Raw genomic sequence first — 24,238 nt, 5'->3', positions numbered from 1 at the left:
TTAAGCATTGTAAGGGTTTAGGAAGCATTCGTACAAATGCTTCATGTGACTGTAACGCTCTGAAAGGGAGGAAATGAATTTATGCGTTGGCTCTGGTACAGGTGGCAGGTGTAGAAACAACACCACACAGAAATTAAGCAAATGCATCAAAATAATCAAAGTTTCTCTAAGCAATAGGGTATGAATGGTCATGTCTTCAATTGGCCATTCACCAATACACGTCGTCATGGTCTTTCAGTCTGGAGAATGGCTAGCAAGCTTTACCCAATGGGAAATCCGCATGTGAGCAGAGAATTGGAAAGAGATCAAACAACAGGTACCAGGAGCATCCTCATCAGCATCACTATGTGCTTAGAAATCCAAGGTGAAGCAAGTTCTGGGGCCAGAGTGAGAGTATGAGTCTGTCACTAATCTCCTATCCTGGGTTCTCTCAAGAAAAGCACACAGGCTGAGTTTTAATCACTGTAGAGTTTGTTTCCCCAACTTCAAAACAGGAATGAAAATGGCTCTGAACATCTTTGTCTTGTTGTAAAATTAAACAGTTAAATTTAATGGTTAGTTTGGCTCATGGCACAGAGCTAGGGAGTGCTCATGGCACAGACGCTATTACTGTGGATATAATTGGGCCTCAGGCAACCATGATCTATGTGTGCTGTATTACAGCTAGGCATGCCTCAACTGTCTAATGATACCACATGAATTTCCAAATCTTGTTTTGGATATGAAATGGCCCCCAGAGGCTCACAAATTTGAACACTTGGTCCCAGCTGGTAGTATTGTCTTGGAAGCAAGCAGAACCTTTAAGAGGTGAATTCTAGCCTAGGGATGTGGATCACTGTGGAGGCAGGCCATGAGGTTTACAGCCCGTGCCCCATTTCCTTTCCTCATTTTGCTTCCATTCTGCCGAGATGTGAGAAAAAGAGGCAGCCCAGCAGAATAGTCTTGCTACCATGGTCTGCCCACCACTCGGATGGAATGTACCTCCTAATAGTGTGAGCCAAATAAACCCTCCCTTCCACGAGTTGCAACTTATCAGACAGTTGGTCACAGCAATGAGAAAAGTAGCAGAAGCAGCCGGTATCTCCACTCTGGTGTTTTAAAGAGAGCCGGTGGACAGCAGGAGTCATCAGTCCTCTTTGTTTCTTTGTAGCACTTTAAGCTGGGTGGGCTCTCAGCCAGATCAACAAAGAAACAACAAACAAACGTCAGCCACCGCCAGCCACAGTTCGGGTGGAATACTGGGTAGATGGAGAAGTTTAAAGGTAATCAATCACACAAAGAAGAGAGGGGACCACTTCTGTGCCATACTCAGCTGTGCCGGACCAGTGTGCATCATTCTAGATAACTGATAACTGACTGCATTTCCAAGGGCCCCTTTAAAATGCGAAGCTATTTGTGACATCCATAAGATTCGATTAAAGGGCCTTTATAAGCACACATCCAGTTGCACCAAATGAGAGATAAATTAACCTATAAACAGCGTGCTCTTTCTGGTGGAGTCCTCTAATGGCCTGATTTAGGATATCAGCAGATGGGAGGTCAGTGCCTAGTGCTTTCAGAGTTCAGCCCATTCATTACAATCAGGTTCACCGTGCCACAGAGAGGTTCTAATGAAATACACTCCAGCCAACCCCATAGAGGGGCAGCTTGAGTATGCGGGAGGCGTGAGGGGAGGCAGCAGGCAGGCAATGGGGATTTTGTATTTCCGGGAAGGTAGGGGTCCAAACAGAGCCTCTGCATGCACTAAGTTGTATTTCTTTCAGGGAGAGCCTCTCACGGAGACATCTTACCTGTAAGCTCCTTCAAGCTTTTAACAGAAATGCTCTAGTTCACATTTTACAAAAATAGAAAAGAAAGAAAGAAAAAGAAAGCGCGGTTACTAGTCAGTCAGTGCCCTCCAACACCAGGGCTCTGATTTCACCGAATTCCTCCCAAAATCAGCTGGCAGTGCATCCCTTGAGCCTCCTTCCAGAGTCTGGGGGTGGGGCTGGGGGTGGGGGTGGAAGAAACACGTAGACTTTGAAACCTGCAGAATCATAGTTTCACATAATAATAGAACATACATGCATAGAACATACATGCTTTCTGGATTTGTTTCTTTTAAAGAAAACCAAAGTACTTTAGAGGACTGAAAAAAAAATGTCTGCTTTTGTGTCCACATACCCCACCCCCCCACACACACACACAAGAGCGTTATAATCTGTCTGTGAACCAAATTACAAACATCTCGACAAGAAAACATCCATTTTTAGCACACACATATCACATCCCAGGAAGTCTTACTGGCTTGGAAATATCCAGTTTCCTGCAGTATCACAGGATAAAGGAGAAAGCTGCCTTTTGCATGGGCTTCACAAGGGATGCAGAGGCGCAACGTGATGCATGTGTAAGCGGCCTAAGTGAATTGTAGATAAAGCCCAGGGATCATTGGTGCTGCTTCCTGTGAGAACCCCTGCTAGGAGGAGAGCATTCTTCAAATGCTCCTTCTAAATCTGTGTCACTTTACTATGTGAATTCACCATGTGAATCAGACAGAAGGTCCGGGGGAATTCATTTTATAGAATATTCTAAGGCAGAATAAATCGTTTTTTTCAGGGTAGTTTTTTCTTAAATCCATTCTTATTTGGTTATTAATGGCTTATGTTTTTCCAGATCAGCACATATACACTTTTCAAACATTCTTTTCTGTCATGCTTGGAGTTGACAGAGGGAAGTCAGCTGATCAGAGCTAATAAAAACCAAGTGTAAACCATTAGAATATGGGGCTGCGGAGACACTTAATGGTTAGGAGCACATGCCACTCTTTCAGAAAACTGGAGTTTGGTTCCCAGCACCCACACTGGGTACCTGAAACAACTGCCTGAAACTCCAGTTTCTAGGAATTTGATGCCCTCCTCTGACCTCTGCAGATACTATACCCACACGAACAAACCTACACAGAGACACATACATGTTAATTAAAAAGATAAAACCTTAAAAATCAAACATTAAAATCTGAGATCTTGACACTATGTAACCTGTTCCTTCTAAATAGATTGCTTTATCTAAAATGCTTATGAATATAAACACACACACACACACACACACATACACACACACACACAGAGATATTTTTAAATATTTTATTTTGAGTGAAACATTTACATGTCTTAAGAGAATGAATTGGTAATGTTGTAGCAAGCTTTTTAACTGGTGACTAATTACAAATACCTAGTATAAGGTAGTCGCCATTATAAGTAGTCGCCATTATCGCCCCATCTGGCTGTTGACCTCGCCTCAAATAATAACATATGATAATATATGGTATCACGTGACCTGACCTCATATGATAACAACCGTTTTCATGCGTATGGTGACTCTTTCAAAGCGTTAGATGCTTCTCCATGCTACAGACAAGTTGTGGCTATGCAATGCCATGGGAAGTTCAGTTATCTTGAAGGTTGCTTCTACTGTTCATGAAAAATGCGTGCTCTTTTCCCCTTTCCTCTCAAGGATGCTCAATTGTAATGACATTCAGTCTTTTGGTAAGTATAACCTCAATAAACATTGTACCGCCTACACCTGTGTTAGCTGCTGGCAGAGCGAGCCAGCACTCTGGGCCTCACAAAATTTAGTGCAGTACTCAGGAAGAAAGACACACCAGTTGGACTTGGTGGAGGCGATACAGAATTACATGAGTGGAGATCCAGGAAGGGAAGACTCTGTGCTGAGGGAGTGGGGGGTTTTAGGCCAGCAAAGGCTTTCATTGACTTCCTGAGTTGACACTGGTCCTAAATCTGGCTCCTGTTGCTTTCCGTGCTGCTAGTTCTTGTCCCTTTTGTCATAGCTCTTGTTACTGCGATGAACGATCCTTATCCCACAAGATTTGAATGCCCAGTTGGATAACTGTGGTAAATGCGGCATGTAAGTGCAGAGAAAGCGTCATGAGTTTTAAGGACTGCAAGCATTTTATTTGATCACACACATACATGGGTGTCAATTTGACACAAGGCTAAGGTTTTCTTTCTGGAGGGAGCCCTTACTTTTTTATTTTGTTGCACAAGCAGCACAAAAAATTTCTAGTTCAGAGATTTTGTGATACACAAATATCTTACAGAATTTAAAATAATTTTTAAAAAGCTGCAGAATAAGCAGCATTTACCCCAAGGTTTTATAGCTTACTGGTTTATAATTTATTTGAGTTAAATGTTGGCAATTTTATTGTATTTATCCAAATGTTACAAATTATTCCTTCTGAACTTATCAAAATTTGCTGTTAAATAAGTTATATTTTGACTCCTCTTAGAAGTGGAATTTTTAACTTTAGTGATTAGACCATATGCTTAGAACTCAGGCTATATCCTGGTTTCTATTGGCATACATAACAATTGAAGGAACAAATATTTAAAAGGTCCGTTAAATCTAGGTAAGACATTTAAATATCATTTTAAAAAATGGCTTCCGATCCTCCTGCCTCTGCCTTCAGAGAGCGGGAACTATAAGTTGTACCCTTCCCATGTCCAGCTGACGTGATTTTATTTAAATAAAATAACTTTGGTTGGAACATGAAAAACAGGAAGAGACCAGTTAAGAACAGGAATAAATAATGAACCAGAGGACAGGTAATAATGGCTGTGAATTGTAAATGAAGTGATCTTGTTTTAAGCCATGTTCAGGGGAGAGAATGCAAAGATTAGAAATGGGTCTGTGCTGTCTTCACACCTTTTCGTCTATAAAATAGTAGTATCTATGATTTGCCTCACCTGTAAGAGGGTATCAAAAACTCTACCTTGTTACCTCCATATTCCTCCCAAAACAACCACCAAAGCTTATGAAAACTATATTATTCAATAAATGATTCAGGGTGCAATCGCTCTTTAAACTTTTACTTTGTTTTCCTCCTACATGAAACTTGAGCTGAATGTCAGAGAATCATAAAGAGCTTTAACCCTGTGTTTAGGACCTAAAATCATTCAAAGTCCACAGAAGTCAAACAGAAAGGACAAATAGAAGCCAAGCCATGTGTTGTGCCTTCCCCCTTTCCTCAGGAGGTTTCTGCAGAGGGTAATAGATTCGAGGAGTACTGCAGCATCAGAGAAGTGCCTAGTCCCTCTTCCAGACATCTTTGAGAAGAGCCTGAAAGAACTGTGGAGGACGCGAGAAGCAGCTAAAGGCTCTGAGTTCAGCATCAGTCTTGCTTTCAAAGAGGCTTTTAGAGGGCAAGAAAACTTTCCTGAGATACTCATCCTAATCAAGGATTAGGATCAATGGGAGAAGGAAATCTTTTGTGCACACAAAGACACGTGTACGATACCAAGAGGTAGGTGGTTTTACTCCTCTGTACTACACAAAATCTCCCTAGAACACAGATTACTGTTAATCATTTATCCTCTAACCTACACTATGTCTATTGTGGAATCAGAGGCACAGCAGCTGGTGAAGAAATGACAGTAGGACAGTGAGGAGAAATCATCGAGAAAGGCATTCAGTAATGCTTCAGTGAACAGTTGCTGCTGCTGCTGCTGCTGTTGTTGCTGTTGTAGTAATAGTGGTACTTGTTGTTAAAAAGTAGATGTGACAAAAATAAGTTATTAAACACATCATTTTGGAGAGATTAGGGCAGCATCTCGGTAGAGGCACAACCGGAATAGAGAGACTGCCCTGTAGAGAGACAGAAGCCTGGAAGAATGGCGGTAACAGACCAGAAAGGGGGTGATAGGTGCCAGAGTTTTCCCAAAGGGGGTGATAGGTACCAGAGTTTTCCCACAGGAAGAAGTTTTTGAACTTAAGGATGAATCTGACATGAGAAGGGAGAGAAGATAGGGAGTCCAAAATAACTATAGGACTTGGAGAGGCTACAAACTGGAAGCTAGCAAGGCCAATGGGCCAACTGCAAGAAGACAGTTCTACGCTCCTGCAAGGCTGAATCCATCCAAATCTTGAGCCAACATTCTTTGCCCAAATGGCACAGCAGAGGGAATAATGAGACAACCGTGTAAGCTAACCAAGTCAGAATTTAAAAAGGAAAAAAAAAGGAAACATAGATAAAACAGATTTCGCCAAAAGAAAGCCAACCCAGAACTAGAGTCTCAAAATCAGGATGAAACCCAAGGCCATGTCAGAATGCAAAGGACACAGGATGCAGGCATACGGTGATAATAAAAGCTAGCGTGGTTTGAGAGCGAAGTGGCAGATGTAAAGTTATTTTGTCTTCACATATATGTCTGTTAGCTTCAATGACTTACAGAGTAGGACAAGCTAAAACAAGGTTAAGTTGCTTGTTTAAAGTCACCCAGTTGATACAATGCCACAGCCCTTTACTCAGAATCACACTGCCGAACTAATGTCTGAAATTTAACCATCTGGCTAGGTGGCCCCAGTACAGGTCTGTAAACTCAGAACCTAGAGGCTAAGATAGAACATCTCAAGTTTGAGGTTAGCCCGTTAGCCTGGGCTACACATGGAGACAGGGTCTCCCCCTGGAAGGTCTTCCCCCCAAGGAAGATTACTTATCAGCCCTGTTCCTATCTAAGAAGCCAGGGCATCAACAGAAAAGGGAAACTCAAGCTCACACAAGTTATTCTTCCTTGGCCAGACCCTGACCCACTCAGTTCCTCAGCCAGGCCACTCACCCCTCCAGACACTCCACTAACAATGAGAGATACAGTGTTTTCAAGCCAGCACAGATTTTAAAATACCTATGAATTTTGATATACACGAGGTTTACAGAGGTACACAGGATTCATATAATGTACTCATTGAGACTCAAACATTTATTCTCCGCTTTAACTGGAGTTGTAATTTATATAATTCTTAAACTGCATATGAGTTTCCTAAGATCTCACCTCTCACGATTGCACTTCTTTCTGGCATTTCGCTAAAGACCTTGAATGCAAACTGATATATGATTCCATGTATTTTCGCTGTTTAAAATGTATATATATGTAAATTATTACTTGTTGGAACCTTTCACATGCAAGATATAAATGATGAATCAATGTGGGAAGCATCAAGTGTCTGCTTAAACCCGATTTGATTATACCTAAATATAAAATATAAATTAGCATTCTATTCTTGGTTGTATTTATTGTTGTATTATATCATGCATTAATTAAAAATACATGTATTTTAGAAACACCTAATTTACAATTCACCTGCATATACCGTCATAAGGTTAAAATGAGTAAAGATTGGGAGATTTATATTTAATTTATAACAGGATTTGGCATATTCTTATTGATTATTTTTTGGATTATTATCAATTTTATCTCTGTATCAAGGCTCTAAAAAGTATCAAATAACCAAGTTCCAAGATGTCTGTGTTTTGTAACATTGCCAAACATCATTTTTCTAGTCTATTGATTTGATTGACATGTAGGTATGATTCAAGGGGAAGCCATTATTAATAGGAAGGAAAGTTATGACTATTGAATCATGACACTTTGCTGTGTTAAGTAATTTGCTGGCTTTGTGTTCTCAAAGAGAACATGGTTGAAATGGAGAACAGGTTAAGAAGTCTGTACCTTTTAAAAAAATCAAAACACTAATGGAATGAGATATTGAGGTTTAAAATAAAATAAGTACTTTGGGGTGGAGAGTGTCAGGAAGGTACAACACCAAATCATACTTGGTTCTCACATTCCCACTCCTCTGCTTTCCTCACCAAGCCCATTCCTGGTTCCCGGAATGTGAATCTCCCACAGTTGTCACACAGTGAAAATTATGGCCACGCGACTGACCATGAATAATCAAAGAAGTTTCATTTGATGAAATACAACACAGCCACAAACCTGAGACAAAGAGGTCTCCAAAGCCAATGGCATGCACTACCGGGGACCCCCTATAACTCATTCTGTTCTTTCTTTTGTTCATATGTGGAGTCGGTTAAATCACAGAGAACAGGGAGAAAAGGGGGCTCAGGCTTACACTTAGTTTCCTTGAACGTTACTTTCTAACCTATATCGTTGTCATCCATCCAACTTTAATCACCACTTAGAAAGCATTGGGTACTCTTAAACAGAGCAGCGGAGATAATGGGATGGCCACGGGTCTGTAAGTCCACCACTACATTTAGTGTGGACAATATTCTACTGTTGATGCGGCATCTCTGGGATCTAAGTAGCCCATTCCTCAAATAGGCGTTGGGATCTCAGCATCTCATCATGGTAGCCTCTTTGAATTGTCAACCTTTATGCCCCAAAGTTACAGTTGACCCCAAGCTTGGTTCTTCCTTCCTACTTCCCCAAGTAGCACCATCTCTCAAATTCACCATTATCAGTCATAAGCACCCAATCACATAGTTTTAGCTATGCCATTTGCACCCTGTACCTAACCTTTTGTCACTCCTTCTGTCTATCGTGTGTGTACATGCACACACATTTATGTGTGTCCACGTGTTACCGCTTATGAAAGGTACTGTTTATATGGTGAGATTAAGATAAGTAATGTAAAGTAGGGGGAGTGCTAGGGAGTTACTCTACCAATCTCTCTCTCTCTCTCTCTCCCTCTCTCTCCCTCTCTCTCTCCCCGTGTGTGTGTGTGTGTGTGTGTGTGTGTGTGTGTGTGTGTGTGTGTGTGCGCGCGTGCACACATGTATATGTCTGCATGTTTGTGGACATGTGTGTGTGCATGTGTGTGGACATGTGTGTGTATTTAGTAACATGCTGAGATAATATATATTAGGCATTAAATGAATGTCAGACTCAAAAAGGATTAGAAATTAAAAGTAAAGGCATTAAAAGTAGCCAAGAATGACTTCATGATTTAGAATCTCAATAGCTTGGAAATTAATGAGATGACTGACAAACTTGGAACAATACATATACTATGTTGAAGGGATAAAAAATCTTGGTTTCGGGAATGTTGAGTTCCAACTGACCCGGAACCTTAATATGCAGGCATTTAATGGCAATCAAGATACAGGATAAATAACAAATTAGAAATACAGAATGTGTTCATTTGTTAATTTATCTATCCATTCAGTAAGTGTTTATCAGATATTGTCTGAATTTCAACCACTGTTCTGGATGCTGAGGTAAAAATGGCCACAGATACTGTGGTCACATAGCAAGCACTCCAGTGATAACTTAATGACTACCCCATCAGCTGCAAATTGTGAGCGACACAAAGACACACCGCCATGGGGAAATCACACTTGAATCTTCTATCAGCATGGTTAAGACACTTCCTAAGTGTGAAGAGTGATGTGCATAACTTGGTCTTGAGATGGTCCTTGCCTTAGAACAGTTGGGAAATTTAACAGAGCTCGCCGTGCCTTAAGAGGAGTGGGTACAAGTCAGAGAAAGTACGTGAGTGGCTGATGTGAGCAAGGGCACAGGATACTGCAGAAACCATGACAGGGAGAGAAGAGAGAACAGAAGATATTGGACTTGGCAGTTGAGAAGACTGAGCGTCTTTGGAAGGACTTCTGAGGAGTAACAATTAGTAGTCAGAGAGCTAGGGCAATGGATGGACTGGCACGGAGGTCTAATGCACAGAGCCACACTGCTAGAGAAGTCTGACCTAAAAAGTCAGTCAAATTAATAAATGAGAAGAGTGTGTGTGTGTGTGTGTGTGTGTGAGTGTGTGTGTGTGTGTGTGTGTGTGTGTGTGTGTGTGTATGTGTAGGGGGGAGGGGCTATGGGAATCTAAGAAACACAGTTGCATTTAAATTAAATTTTTAGTTAGTATACCAAATAGCATTTTATTATGACAGTTTTGTGTACATATATATGTATATATATGCATATCTATGTATGTATATATAATTGAATTTGGCTTTTATTTGTCCTCCATTACCCTTCAAGGAATAGATTTTTCAAAAGCTTATATAGTATATAAAAGTAGAAGCTGACTTGATTATCAATGAACACTTCAAGTGTTTCGTTTAACTTTACAACTGGGGTTCCTTCCCCTTGTAGTAAGGATGTGATTTTTTAACTGTTTAACATCCTCCTTGTCTGAGCCAGGGGAAGTCTACAAAAGATGTTTTATTGTTCAGTTAAGTAGACAGTTAAAGACTTATTATATAAACCAAGTGAGGGGGGTCTAGTATCTGGTGTGATGGGTTTAAACAGCTTAAGAAATGGGACAGACATGATGTAGATACAGAGTGCTTTTTTCAGTCCTAACAGCTTGTAAAACATCTCATAGTAGATGATACAACCATGATATCAGAGAACTGGTAGATAGTAATTGTCGGTACAAAATGAAATTCTTCTACAATAAGATGAACCGTCGCCCAGCAATCTGTCAGGCAGCCTCACAATCCCCATCTTTGGTTCGTCCCACTGAAAAATGTTCATTGTATGAACCTACACTCACGTAGATCAAAAGGATCAGCATGGCGGTAGTAAAGAACATCAGATTCTCTGAGCCGTGGTTGGGTGGTTCTACATTAGGAGCTGTGTGAATGCTGATCCAAAAAGGAGGATCAGTTCTGACATAAGGACAGGACAACAAGTGGAGGGACAGGGTTGCCATCCCACAGTCAAAAGGTCTGACCCAGAATTGTTCCTGTCTGAAGGAACTGCAAGGACAAAAATGGAGAAGAGCACGAGAGAACAGTGTTCCAGTGACAGGTCCAAATTGGGATCCAGCTCAGGGGGTGGCTCAGGGCCTGACACTGTGACTGATGCTGTGGTGTGCTTGCAGACAGGAGCCTAGCATGGCTGCCTCTGAGAGGCTCAGCAAGCAGCTTTAAGAGTCAGATGCAGATACTAGCACCCAACCAATGGACAGAAGCTGGGAACCCCTGTGGTTGAAATGGGGAAAGCTGGAAGAAGCTGAGGAGGAGGAGGGCAGCTCCATTGGAAGACCAGCAGTCTCAACTGACCTGGACCCCCAAGATCTCTGACATTGAGCCACCAACCAGGCAGCACATACTAGATGAGATGGGTACCCCAACACATACACAGCAGAGGACTGTCTGGTCTGCTCTCAGTGAGAGAAGATGCACCTAACCCTTAAGAGACTTGAATCTCCAGGAAGTGTGAGGTCTGATCGAGTAGGAGTGGTGAGGTTGGGACATCCTCTTGGAGATGGGGACAGGGGAAGGTATAGGATGAGGAACTGTCAGGGAGGGAGCAGACCGGAAGGGAGATGAAATCTGGAGTGTAATAATAATAATAATAATAATAATAATAATAATAATAATAAATTTTAAAAAAGAAAATAAAAATATTCTCAGAGTGCTGGGTAATTCAATTTAATCCTTACATACAAGGGAAAGGGAAGGGAAGGAGGAGAGGAAAGGTAAGAATTGAGGTGGAGTAGAGAGGAAATGTGAGAAGAAATGAAGGAATGGGAAGAAAGGGAAGGGAACATATAGAAGAAAATCACATAGGCAAACCATTAAGAACAACAATGTACATACCACCTCCTTTATATAGTACCAAAGAAAGAGAACAATAAAAGATGTCAAGACTTACGTGGATACATGTTACCACAAGGCAAAGGGAGATTATTCAGACACTGACTGGCCTTGTGATCTTAGAGCATGTCAGATCTTGTAGCCACTCATTCTCAAAAAAGAAATTTCTAGAAGTTAAATGACAGTAAGGATTCTTCACATATCTTCCCTACTGTAACCTTATGCTCAATGAACTCAATGTTCTTAAGAAGATGCCAAAGAAATTTTCAAGCTTTCTACAACCTGCAGTCAGGTATGACTATGTCTGGAGGTAGACATTCTGTCAGCAGAGGAAGCCTAAGAAGCACAGGGGATATTCCACAGTTGTCAGATGATTAAGTTAATAGTGTCCACTGAACCACTTCTAGGGGGGCTTATAAAAAGGCACTATCACAAAATTCCTATGTGTTGTGCAACTTCCTGTTCAAATGCTAACACAATAGCTATTTCCCTAAGTTGAAAAATAATTGACATTTTCCATTTTGCATTGCATGTGTCCAAAATTATTTGATCAACACTCAAAAACCAGTTAAATTCTCAAATGACCCAAATCTGTTGACATTCACAAATTGAAATGCAGAAAGGGGAGCCTATCTCTGACCCCATCGTCTTCTAGCATGGTGTTTGAGAGCACATGCTTTTGAGTCACACCTTCTGATTCCGACTCTGTTTAAGGGAGTTCTATCCTTTGACTTCATGGGGAAATCATTTAAACTGATCATCTGAAAAATGTGGGTGGTGATTGTACCTACCTCATGGAGTACCTGAAATATTCATATATAGTACTTAGAGAAGTGGACTGGTTCACAAAAAAGCTCTCAAAACGTTGGTTGATATCAGAATAGACTATTAACTGTGTTGTTTATTTGATAAGTATGCTTTAAAGTTTCTTTCTGGAATTACTACTTCCAGATTTAAAGAAAAAAATAATCCCAAGTTGTTGTCTTTGTCAAGCCCAAGGTTAAGGACTGGATGTGAATCTGGCTTTGGGAACTCTCAGAAGAAGCAAACCTTGATTTGTTATTTGATAGCATTTTTATCAGAATGACCCAGGCCAGGGCAGAACCTTTTCCAGAGTTGAGTCATTCTTTTACTGCCTCAGCATCATATGAGCACATTTCTTGTCATTTTTCACATATGTATCCTCCTTACAGGTGGCTCACTTTGTCTCACTGGGATTTATGGGCACTGAACATGTCCGTTAGCATGGGGCTCCATAACCAAAAGCTCACTGCTCTCCTGGCGCTCTCGAGATACCCCATATACTATATAACAAACCTGCACTTTTATTTTGCACTGGGCCCCACAAATTAGATAGCTGGTAATTTCTGGGATCTTTATTGTTTCTTGGGTATTCCGACTTGAGAGGCTTTGACAGAGCCTGACAAACCCAGACGCAGATGCTCTCAGCCAACCACTGGACTGAGAACTGGGTCTCCAATGGAGGAGTTAGAGAAAGGACTGAGGTAGCTGAGGGAGTTTGCAATCCCGAAGAAGAACAACAATATCAACCAACCAGATACCTCAGAGCTCCTAGGGACTAAATCACCAATCCAAGAGCAACTCATGGCTCCAGCCCCATATGTAGCAGAGGATGGGCCTTGTCAGGCATCAATGGGAGGAGAGGCCCTTGGAACTGTGAAGGCTTGATGCCCCAGTGTAGGGGATGTCAGGGCAGGGAGGCAGAAGGGGGTAGGTGAATGGGTTGTAGAGCATCTTCATGGAGGCAGGGGATGGAGGGATAGGATGGGGGGGTTTCCAGAGGGGAAACCAGGAAAGGGGAAACACATTTGAAATATAAATAAAGAAAATAACCAATAAAAGAAAAGAAAAGAAGATAAAAAATTAAATGTAAAATTTTCACTACCCCGAGAACAGTGCTAAAAACGTTCCATCGACATTTCTTAAAATAATGTTGTTTATGAACAAATAAATTAATTAAATAAGTGAATGATATTAAACATAGTCAACAAATGAGACTTTTAAATCCAGTATTTCTTTTTTTCCATAAATGGACAATGAGGAGCCATGCTGGGCTTCAACCTCTTAGCATTAGTTGGGATGTCAGCCTTTCTATAGCACAAAGCCAGGGGCATTGACTTACATTTACTCTGGGACTCTCCTCAGGGTTAGAGGTGCCCGGGAAGGGGATTCCTGATAGGATGAGCAAGGTCTGCAATATTCATTCTGATAACTAGATCCAGTCACATTTACTCCTTCAAGGTTATTAGTTATTTTAAATAATTTTGTTAAACGCTCAAGAGGGAAAATGAAGACATATTAATAAACACACAATTATACAGGTTAGGGCAACAATGCAGTGCTGGTCATTCAGGAACCTCGTGCTAATTTTAATTAGCTGCTTTCCCTTGCTTTCAGATGTAATTAAAGGAGCTTAGTCGTGCTCAGTGATGCAAGCCACCTTATTTAATCACTAACATTATTTCCCTGAACTATTAATGATTTTCAAAACGCTTGTTTATGCAGAATTAGAACAGTAATTACCTTACCAGTTAATTTCGTACCTTCACATTTCACACCTAGCTCAAACGTCATTCATTTACCCCAGCCTCTCTGTCAAAACAAAGAAATGCTTGTTCTAAATGTGCTTCTGGGTGCCAAATTGAAAGCCAAGTTTTGTAACACTAATAAAGTGGCTCCCGAGTGAAACAGGTGTAGTAATTTAGACCCTTCCTGTCTCGAGCTTGCACGTACATGCTATGTCTTTTCTTTATTAGCTTTAAAATGAGAGCTTGGTGTGCAAAATAAGCTATTTAATTCAGACTTGTGGAGCAGAATATAATCTTTAATTTAAACTAGTGCAGTAAAAAGAGCCCTTTAATTTTAACTGGCGTGTGCGTGTGAATTTGAATTAATAATCCAGAAAATTGAAAGTGTTTTGCTGCCGTTGCTGGATATTGACTGTTCTCCGTGTACCCTTAGCTTAGCTCACTCGATTTCTCTCCCAAACCTTGGCCAGTACTTCCTTCCCATTTTTTTCCCTCTTTTCATAGCTGCATTACATGAAGCAGAGCTTTCTGAAAAAGAAAGTCTCAGTTGACTGGATTCTCTTCCCCAAAAGAAGGTATTTTAATATAAATACTAAATCTGTATTAATTTGCTTTAAAGAAAAGAATATAATTGGTGTATTCATTCTATCTACTTAACATGTAATTCAAGCGTGCTTCGAATATATGGTTGGTTGGACATGGAGATAGGACTCAATCTACCCATACTCTCAGGGACCCAACCAAACCACTTCCTATTTGGAAGATTATTTTCACATTAGGGGAATTTTTTGAGAAAATACTGGTGACAAGAGTTACACCCATGATGCCTCATTGGTTCTGCTTTGGGTGACTTTTAACCATCAAAGTTCTCATGTTAGAATGAGGCATCCAGACATTAAGCAAACATGTGCTAGACTCTATTTCTCAGCAGCCCTGAGCATGTGTAATGCACATTCAGTTCTTATTGCTACATTAATAATTTATTCTCTAATGTAGAACATTTTAACTTGGTAATACATTTCTTTGTTAAAAATTCGTCCCCATATTTTCAAAACCAGAAGGTTGAGACCCGCATCTTTTCAGTTAATAGTTTCATTTGATTTAATAGTTTTACAAGACGGAAATCAAACTTAGAGGCATGGACATACATGGGAAAATGTTAAGTAGGCAGGACGATTGTGCACTGGACTGAAATGGGGTTGGTAGAGAGCATACAATGTATATTATAAGGTAAGGAAAGGGGAGGAAATAACATACTAGGGTTAGGAAGATTGCATATTTTATTTGATATACATTTAAAGTAGAAAAGAAAGAGACGGGAAAAATAACAGAAAGACTAGGAAAGCCCCAACATAGTGTTGTGTCTGGAATCAAACATCATCAAGCACATACCCTTGGCAGGCCAGAGGAATATACATGATTAACATTCCCCAAGAACTTCATATTGAAGAATCATGTTCCCCTCCAGAGGGAGAAGAGTACTATCCTGCAGGAGACACTCTGGGTAGAATCCCAATGGCCTCACCACCCACCAAGCCAAATATAGATACCCAATAGATAAATAGACAGCCAGACAGAAATAGATATGCATTTATGTAAATGTGTATACCTTTTGCTAGCTCATGAAGCTCCCTTAATAGAAGGCAGAGCTTTTCATTAATTAAAGTTTAAAATTTAAATTGCTAGAAGGCAAACGTCTGGGAGGGTAAGACTCATTCACATCAGAATCAACAGTCAACACATGTACCTCACAGTTACATGAGACTCCAACCAGATGGCTACAGGTAGGGGCGCACAGAGGCCAAAGGGTAAATGCACCTTTTTCTATGTCATGCATACTTTGTGATAAAAATACTCCATGTTCAGCAGATTTCTTAAACAAGTGAAATTGTTTTAATTCTTGTAATTTGGCCACATCTCCCCAATTAGGTAGTAGAGAGAATGCCTACGTCAGAGCTAGCATCCATGCTGAACTTGCTTATTTCCTCATCGTAGTCCAGTAGTGCTCTGATTTAAGAATAGAAAGTTGATATAGGAGCATTATTTGATGCATCTAGCTATACAGAGCTCAGTTACCCAGACTTACTACACCGCGTAACAGTTGTCAATATGGCTAGGCATGCGGACCCCTTGGCTCATGTCATGGCTGTGCATAATACAATTTCATTTAGCAAACTGACTCTAAACTTCCATGTACTGGCACTGCGCTGAGCTCTGCAAAGATAAAGATTACTAAGACCCCATCGGTGCCCTTAGCAAGTTAGAGAGAAAGACCGATAAATTGAATATGCTATGAGAGGCATCACAGAAGGGGATAGGATCTCTCAGAATACATTGTTGCCATTTCTCATAAAGATCTCCAGGGATATTTAAGAAATTTGTGTTTAGTTCTATATTCTAGCTCTGTTCCACTCTGTAATGCTATTCTAGAAGGCTGTCGAGGGTCTTTTCATTTCTAAACTGTTAGCTATACTTTTTGTGTAAGTCAAGCTGGAATATGGTCTATTCTAAATGTACTTCCAAGTGTCAAATTTTTATAGATTGAAGAAAACATAGTCTTACTTTGTATACATATGTTTAATAAACTTTGAGCTTCTTCTTTCTATACCTATTCTCAAAGGATGGAAAAGGGTATTCTTACTCTCTAATAAAAATGCAAATATGACTGTTTAATATTCATAAAGTGTACTTCTGCAAGAATAGTTAAAAGTAATTTTAATAGTTAAAAATAATTTAAAAATCATTCATTTTAATTATTTGTATCATTGTTTTCTTTTATTTTCTCCTTTGTTTCTTTCCTTTCTCTTCTCTCTCCCACTCACTCCTTGGTGTGTTTTGTAATGATTCTCCATAGGATATTTCTGCCCTTGAAGAGCTTACCATTTTGCCCGAAATACAATATAAATAATGTGTTAAGCAAACCACAAATAAAGTGCCTTGAATTACAGAAGGAATAGAAATGAGTAATCAGGAGAGGATCGATGGAAAAGGTAGGTAGGAGTAATCTCTCTGGGAGGAGGAATGGAGAAAATACATCCAGAAAAAGAAGCTGCCTACACAAGAAATGGAGTGTTTTCGCACAAGCATCCCATATGCTTTGGGAATTCTCAGTAACAATGATCATTGCATGGATGTAGAGGTCACTAAACGATCCTAATGGAAGTAAGAACAAGAATGGAACAGAAACAAATTGGAGTCAAGGGTGGAAGACCCTTGCACGCCATGCAGTCCTGGTTAGACTATCCTCTGGGGCAATGCGAGGCATGCTGAAGACCTTGCAGCTAAGAAGCAGAATCAATGAAGATGAAAACAAATTAGTCTTCTTGTCTCCTCAAGGTAGAATGGGTAAAGAATGAGCTGTGAAATTAGGATTACTCGGTTAAATTCTGGCCACTCAACTTTCTGAGAGCTTAATTGCGTGAACATCCCTTAAACCTCTCCCTCACCCCCAAGCCCCAGTTTTACCGGTAGGATGGGATGTGTCATGAAAATGGACTGGTGTGCTCTGATGAAATGTCTAAGCCTGGCATGGACTCCATGTTCTTGATTCTTCCTGTGACTCCTATGTGTATTTAGTAATTGATTCACTTCAATGCCTCATTCTACCTTACCCCATCCAACTAATGGGTACATCCCCTATTGTTCATTTCTCACTATTAGTTCTTGGGTTTGCATGTTCCCCCCCTCTATTCTGCTTCAGATCTTCATTTTTTACTTTATTGAAGAAATGCTTTGAATTTCTCCCTAGCTTAGACCATCATTATACCCTATTGCCTGACTGGATTCATCTTCCCATAGTTCTTGGTTGCTACAAATGTCCTGGCTAAAATATACTCTGTATTTCGACCTCACGTTCAGGCTTGTAGAATGCCTACCACATCTTTTCTAATGTGAGTGGTATTAGTTATGCTTTAGTAAAATTCAATTGGTGCTTCCTGCAGAAACCCTGCCAAGTCTGTGCCATGGTCCATGCAACTCAGCTGCCACAGTCTGGTCTTTCTATCATGATGTCTTTCAACTGTGTTATCAGAGTTGTAGAAGAAGGCACTAAGAAAGGTAGTGGCAAAGAAAACAGGTCTTTGGTGACATCGAAAACCTTGAAGAAACCAACCTGAGAGCCACCCAGCTTTCCTTGGCAGGTTCTAGTATGTGCACTGCACCCAGCTTTCCTTAGCAGGTCCTACTATGTGCACTGCATCTGTGCACTTTAGCCAGCTTAAGTGGGATTTTTCCCTATTATCAGTACTTGAGGGCATATATCATCCTATCATGGTCATTCCTAAAGAGCTGGCAATATAGCATTCAGCATTCCCATAGTGGAAAATAATTTGTAAACAAATATAGCTTCTTTAAAAAGGGAGCTTGTCTGCTGGGATTCATGCCTCTGTATGTTGTCCTAGGGATTCCATAAGGTGTTTAGCTTCAGTGACCCCTTAGTGGTCCACCTGGTTGGTACCCACTGTAATTTTCATGCCTCAATTAGTCTTCTTGGAGCTGTCTGACAGACTATTTCCTTTTTACATACCTCCATGAAACCTTTCTCTTTTCTCCCCCCTGACACCTTAGATGTTCTAGCTTAAAAGACTAATGAATACCTTATATAGCCAATATTTAACATTTTAAAATTTACTGACTGAGAAACAGAGGCCACATCCTTAAGAACTAGTCCGAAGACAGTAAAATGCCAACACAGCTCTAAATCAGGCATAACCATGGGCATCACAAACACACAAAATTAAATAGCTGCCCTATTTCCCTCCAAGTTTGGCTCAAACCTCTTTCCTTATATTATCAAGGCAATCTAACTCAGAGCCCTTTATAGTCCTGTGATGGGTAATTTGCTGAGAGCTCTGATTAAAACATCTACTGTCAACTGTGTTCTTTTGCATTATGGTGTTGTGTGTGTGTGTAAGTGTGTGTGTGTGTGTGTGTGTTTATGTATGCCTCATATTTTTCTTAAACTACAAGCTTTTTAATTATTTACTTCTGAGATTATAATTATATTACTTATCCTTCCCCTTCCTTCAAATGCAATATAGCCTTCCTTGTTCTCTTTCAAGTTCATAGCCTCATTTTTTTTTCATTAATTGATGTTGTACACATACATGTCTATACAAATATATTCCTAAGTATACTTGGAATTTATATAACCAGTTTGGCAGCTCCTCCTGAGGGAAGACTATTTCTTAGCATTTCTTAGATACTTACAACAAGATTTTTGAGTATGTTTTTCTTTTACTTCATTTCACCTTTGTTTTTTTTTTATACCTTTGTTTATTCCTGGACATAACAGAGTCTCTGTAATGAAGGGGTAGATGGAAGCCATGTTAACAACAGTGAAACAGACCTAGGGAAACTACTCAAAACCAGTTATTTAAGAGGACTCCCCCAGGCCAGTTGCACTTAGGGGAATAAGTAAATACATTTAGGAGATAACCTCCCATGTGATGAAGGCATTGTGACACACTGGAGAAAGGATGACACTCAGCCAACTTTGTGAAGGATCGAGTTAGAAGACAGCAGTCGAGATGGAATTGGGAATGAGAATAAGTGAATTAGTAAGTTACATCATCAGAGTTGAATACCATGTGATGCTAGACATGTAGTTGATGGACTGGACTGCAGAGTATTTCCTTGAAAACACTTCTCAAAGAAATATAGTTTACTTCTGATTCTCTGGTTCTGTATTTCCTGAAAACATAGTTTTTCTATATTATCTAGTTCTTTCTACACAGTGAGGTGGCTACGTGGGTTCTTGACGATGTACTAAGAAGTACATCACTCCCAGCCCTACACCTTCGGACTGTACTAACTTCTCTGTGTTCACACTCGCAGTGTGACTTATCCACACCCGCACTCTTGCCATTGATTGGGTTTCAAAGCTCCTTACTGAACCCTCTCTACATGAAATAAATGTCCAGACCCCAGTGGCTGCCTCAAACTACAGAAAATCAAACTTATATTGGACTTCTTTCTCCTCCTTCTCTGGGCTTTTAACATGGATTACACCCAGAACTTTTGCAGTTTAAGGTGAAATAGTAAAATTGGCCCACATTTTTGTCTCCTACCTTTATCGTTTCAAGGATAGAAGGTTCATTCTTGCTATAAATCTGTCCAAACTCAATACACATTTTTCTTTTCCTTATACTGTCCCACAAGAACATTCCTTCCCATTGTCCTTTCTTCTCTTTTGCATCACTGCCTCTTTTACATTACATCATGGGTACCAAACATAATATGGGGCACACAAACACTACAGCAATGTGGCAGCTTATCTGGTAACCAAGATGGCTACTCAGTGATTCACTGCTCTAAAGTGCCAGCAGTGTAGATATAGCAGTCAAAGGGCTAAATCACATCCTACAGTGGGGCGGGTATGGTGTGTGGTTTCATCATTCTGCTCAGAATGGTGGACAACTTAAAACATAAGGTGATCATCTCTGGAATTTCCCAGACTTTGGTTATCATGACTAAAACTTTATAAGTAGAAATGGTAGAGAGGAGACGATTACTCCATCTATAATAACAAGTTGGGGGTAGAGCCAACAGACAGGTAAGCAGGATCTTTCAATGTGGAGAGCAGCCAAGTACTCACTAGGCGGGCTTCCTCACTGGGACTGCCCCTCACTCCTGTGGGCTATTACATCAAAGGAGATGCACTTCCTTTTGTCAGGACACACACTTATAATTGGGTTTCCTCACTGAACCATTATCTTACCACCAGTAAAAACCCCCCTTCCCTTTTGTTTGTGGCTCTTGTATTTTGGGGAAAAAAAGTCAAGGGAGTCATCTTGAATCAGACACAAAGGAGAGTCCCACTGGTCTCTCTAACCTTCACTTATCATGAGGACATGAAATTACTCACAGAGCAATAGGGTGTGCTATTGCAGATCACGTTGACAAAATACATTTGCAAGAAAATGTTCCCAGCTTTCAGAATCATAAGGCATTTGTTTGTTCTAGGCACAAAGGGGGTAGGGTGCACATGCGTGTGTGTGTGTGTGTGTGTGTGTGTGTGTGTGTGTGTGTGTGTGTAGAGGGGCTATGGAAAAGAAGAAATGGAGATGGTATAATTATATTAAAATCTCAAATTTTAAAAATCTAAAATGGTGCGTGTTTCTTCTTTTTTTTCTCCTTTCCCTCTTCTTCCTTATTTTTACAAACAAGCTTGTTCCAGTCATTCTATGGTTCCTAGAAGTCTCAGAGCTATATTGCAATGGGGAACTAGATAATGCATTAGCAAATGCACAAGACTGTGAACAGATAGTCTAAGATATTTTGCTTTGACTTCACTTATTCTTACTTTCTCTTCACTAATTTATCTCATGTATGAACTCTGACCTCCTGAATGGCACTGGATATTCAAGGATCATTTTAAGCCATTTTTTATTATGCTAGCCATAAACAAAGAGATTGAACAAGAGAGAACATAAAATAAATAAATACATGTTCAGAAGGACCCCTCTTTTCAGAAGGAAAGTTTTATATGCAGAAGCTATAAAACCCAGAGGGACATTGTGTGCTGTTCTGAAGGTGATTTCGAAACACGGCCATTTGGATAATCTACTTTGTAGCCTGCAATTTTCTGCTTCTTACATGCAAGAATATATTTATTAAGCTATTTATAGATTTTTAACATATAATTTGCTGTTCTAAACACTCATTTCTTGATCTTTGCTCTTTACACCAAACATCCACTTAGTACGACACATATTATTCAACTGTCATAATAAGAAAGGCAAAAGGAAAATACTGTTTTAATTTAGCGAGAAATTGTGTTTTAGTAACTCATTTCCTGCTCTTTTAGTTATATTATTTATATATAAATTAAATAAATCATTTTCATAAGAGATTTAACAAAATTTGAATGGGCTTTTTGTAAGGGTTGCTACCTCCTGCAACTTTAATAATACCATATTGGAAGAATTATATAATCACTGAAAAGATTCTGGAAAGTAGCACAGTAGTCAGGTTGCACCTATTCAAAACTACAGGAAAGGTCAATTCCATTTAAGATTTCAAATATATACCCTAATTTTAAAGCAGCCAACCACCTCACATATAATCATGAACACTTTAGGTATAATAGTAGCAATGTTAGTTTAAGAAAAAGGCATATTGAACTTTACACTAAATACATTTAGTATTTAAATATAGTTCATACTTTAAAGGGATTAGGAAACTTCAGGTGAAAATAATTGCAATATTTCTGCAGTGCCCTGGATTCCTGGTCTTTAGCCAAGTTGGCATCAGAGAGCAACACAGGTTGGCCCTGCTTTCACAGTGACAATGACTCTTAGGTGATGACTTACAGAAACCCGATTTCAATCCTTGCTGTTAGCTACACAACTCCTCATTGCTTTAAAACAACTATTCCATCATTCATAACTGTCAGTAACCGACTCACTGAAATTAGGACTTCTCTAGTCTCCAAACTTGTAACCTAGAAGACCCTTTTCCTCATTGTTGGTTGGCATACACACATGGTTCCGTTACTTCCTAATCTTGTTTGTGTAGATACCTGAAAAGAAAGTCACACAATTTTTAAACAAGCCTATCACAGGACACACACTTGAATCGTAACTGAACATGACATTTTAGAGTTTGTTTGCATGCAGTTGATAAAGATGGCCCTTGAATGCCTCTCAGCTAATCATGAGTACAAAATATTGGCTTTTGTAGACTAAAAATAGACCATGGCATGTACCCAGTTAACAATAAGCAGCCAAATGACTAAACCATTGAGGAGATCTTCTAACAAAGGTGGCTGAAAGTGACCCCTTACCTTAGGCAGATAAGCATCATTGTCTTCTTTTTTTGACTTAGGGTTTCCTGTAATAAAGTAATTGAAAAAGCATAACATCTCAGAGAGGAAAGTCAGAGAAGAACAGCCACATTCATAAAATGTTAAAAATAGGCAAATAGAGAAAGGAAAGAATGGTTGAATAAACGTCAGGGCAAGACAGAGAATGAGATCTAAAGGGGAACTCAGTTCTACAAATGGTTACAAAATGACAGTTAGCAAAGCCTGGATCCTTCCTAATTAGTTTGGTGAGAAAGTTTTATGAAATTTTTGTAGTTGGAAAAAAAACAGTGTTCTGGTGTTCTCGATCAATTTGAAATGTCAGCCCTAATATTATGAAGACGCAGGAGATCTTCATGAGAGAATTTCCTAATGTTTGAGTGAAATAGTCCAGAATTTTGACAGAGGGATAAACTGGCACTCACTCCATTTCTTGTGCAGCTTGCTGCTTCTCTCTGGCTTTTGAGGAAAATAAAAAGAGCATCAGTTCCACTCAGTTAAAGAAGATTAGAATATTGATGAAATCAGAGAAAGCAAAGCTGTGGGGTGACAATGCCACCCACCCCTCTCTAAGAATGCCACTCACCCCTCTCTAGGAATGCCACCCACCCCTCTCTAAGATTGCCACCCACCCCCTCTAAGAATGCTACCAATCCCTTTCTATTTCCCTTTCCACAAGGCCATAGCTGCACCTCAGAGCCCAACACTATTGAGCTAAGTTTTCACCAGCACTAATAGAGTAGGGTAAAATGTACTCAGGGACATTAAGACGTGAAATGAAACAGAAGGTTACAGAACATCAAATCTCTACATTCAAAAGCTGAAAAGTCTATTAAATGCATAAACAACGTTTAAGGTGTGAATCTTGGAAACTTTTTAGCAATTAAGCATTTACTGAAATAATCTTAATATTTTATGTGTTGAAATGCTTATAATGAAAGCTTATAGGTAAAGGAAATACCTCCTTCCAAATTCCAAATCCAACAATGGATGATCTTAATATTTTTTAGATATTTCTCTATAAGCACATACACCACTTCTAGGAAGGAATAAAAGGATGCTTACCATTAATATCATCTTGAGGTCATTTAAGCTCAGAATGAAAGACATATATGTGCTTATACAGAAATGCAAGTGTATATGTACACATACATACATACTATATTCACACACAGTCATACATGCATATTACATGTATAGGTAACCCTTAGAATAAAACACATTTCATACCTTCAAAGATTTTTGAAATTTTATCCAGCCTTTATACCACATGCTGTACAATAAACTCTGTTATTACGTCATTACATCAAGCTAACATGGATATTACCCCCAAAGAACTGGCTCAGCAAAATGTCTCAAAATGGCAGCTTGTCCCATCTCTCTTTGGCTTGGATTCCAATTAAGTCTGATCACTCGGGAATGGCTTTCTGGCAGAAGCTTAACAAAAGGAAAGGATAACATGAGTCTTAGGCCATGGGGAAATTAAAGGTAATAATAGAGACCCATGCCTATGGAGCTGCTCCTCTCAGTCAACCA

General features: G+C 39.7%; 2 long non-coding RNA genes across 2 annotated transcripts; one reads left to right on the top strand and one right to left on the bottom strand.

The window, feature by feature from the left end:
- Positions 1 to 1,432: 1,432 nt before the first annotated feature.
- Positions 1,433 to 16,850, top strand: LOC120100958 (uncharacterized). The gene is made up of 3 exons (XR_005501375.2): positions 1,433 to 1,538; positions 5,028 to 5,299; positions 16,754 to 16,850. It is a non-coding gene; the product is annotated as an uncharacterized LOC120100958 (long non-coding RNA).
- Positions 3,109 to 22,820, bottom strand: LOC120100959 (uncharacterized). Its single transcript, XR_005501376.2, has 3 exons — positions 22,685 to 22,820; positions 22,307 to 22,420; positions 3,109 to 3,885 (listed from the first exon to the last, which is right to left on the bottom strand). It is a non-coding gene; the product is annotated as an uncharacterized LOC120100959 (long non-coding RNA).
- Positions 22,821 to 24,238: the final 1,418 nt, after the last annotated feature.

The sequence above is a fragment of the Rattus norvegicus genome, chromosome 2 (genome assembly GCF_036323735.1).
Source record: "Rattus norvegicus strain BN/NHsdMcwi chromosome 2, GRCr8, whole genome shotgun sequence".
Lineage (NCBI taxonomy): Eukaryota > Metazoa > Chordata > Mammalia > Rodentia > Muridae > Rattus > Rattus norvegicus.
The sequence above is the reverse complement of the archived record's forward strand: the minus strand, read 5'-3'. Positions and strand labels throughout refer to the sequence as shown.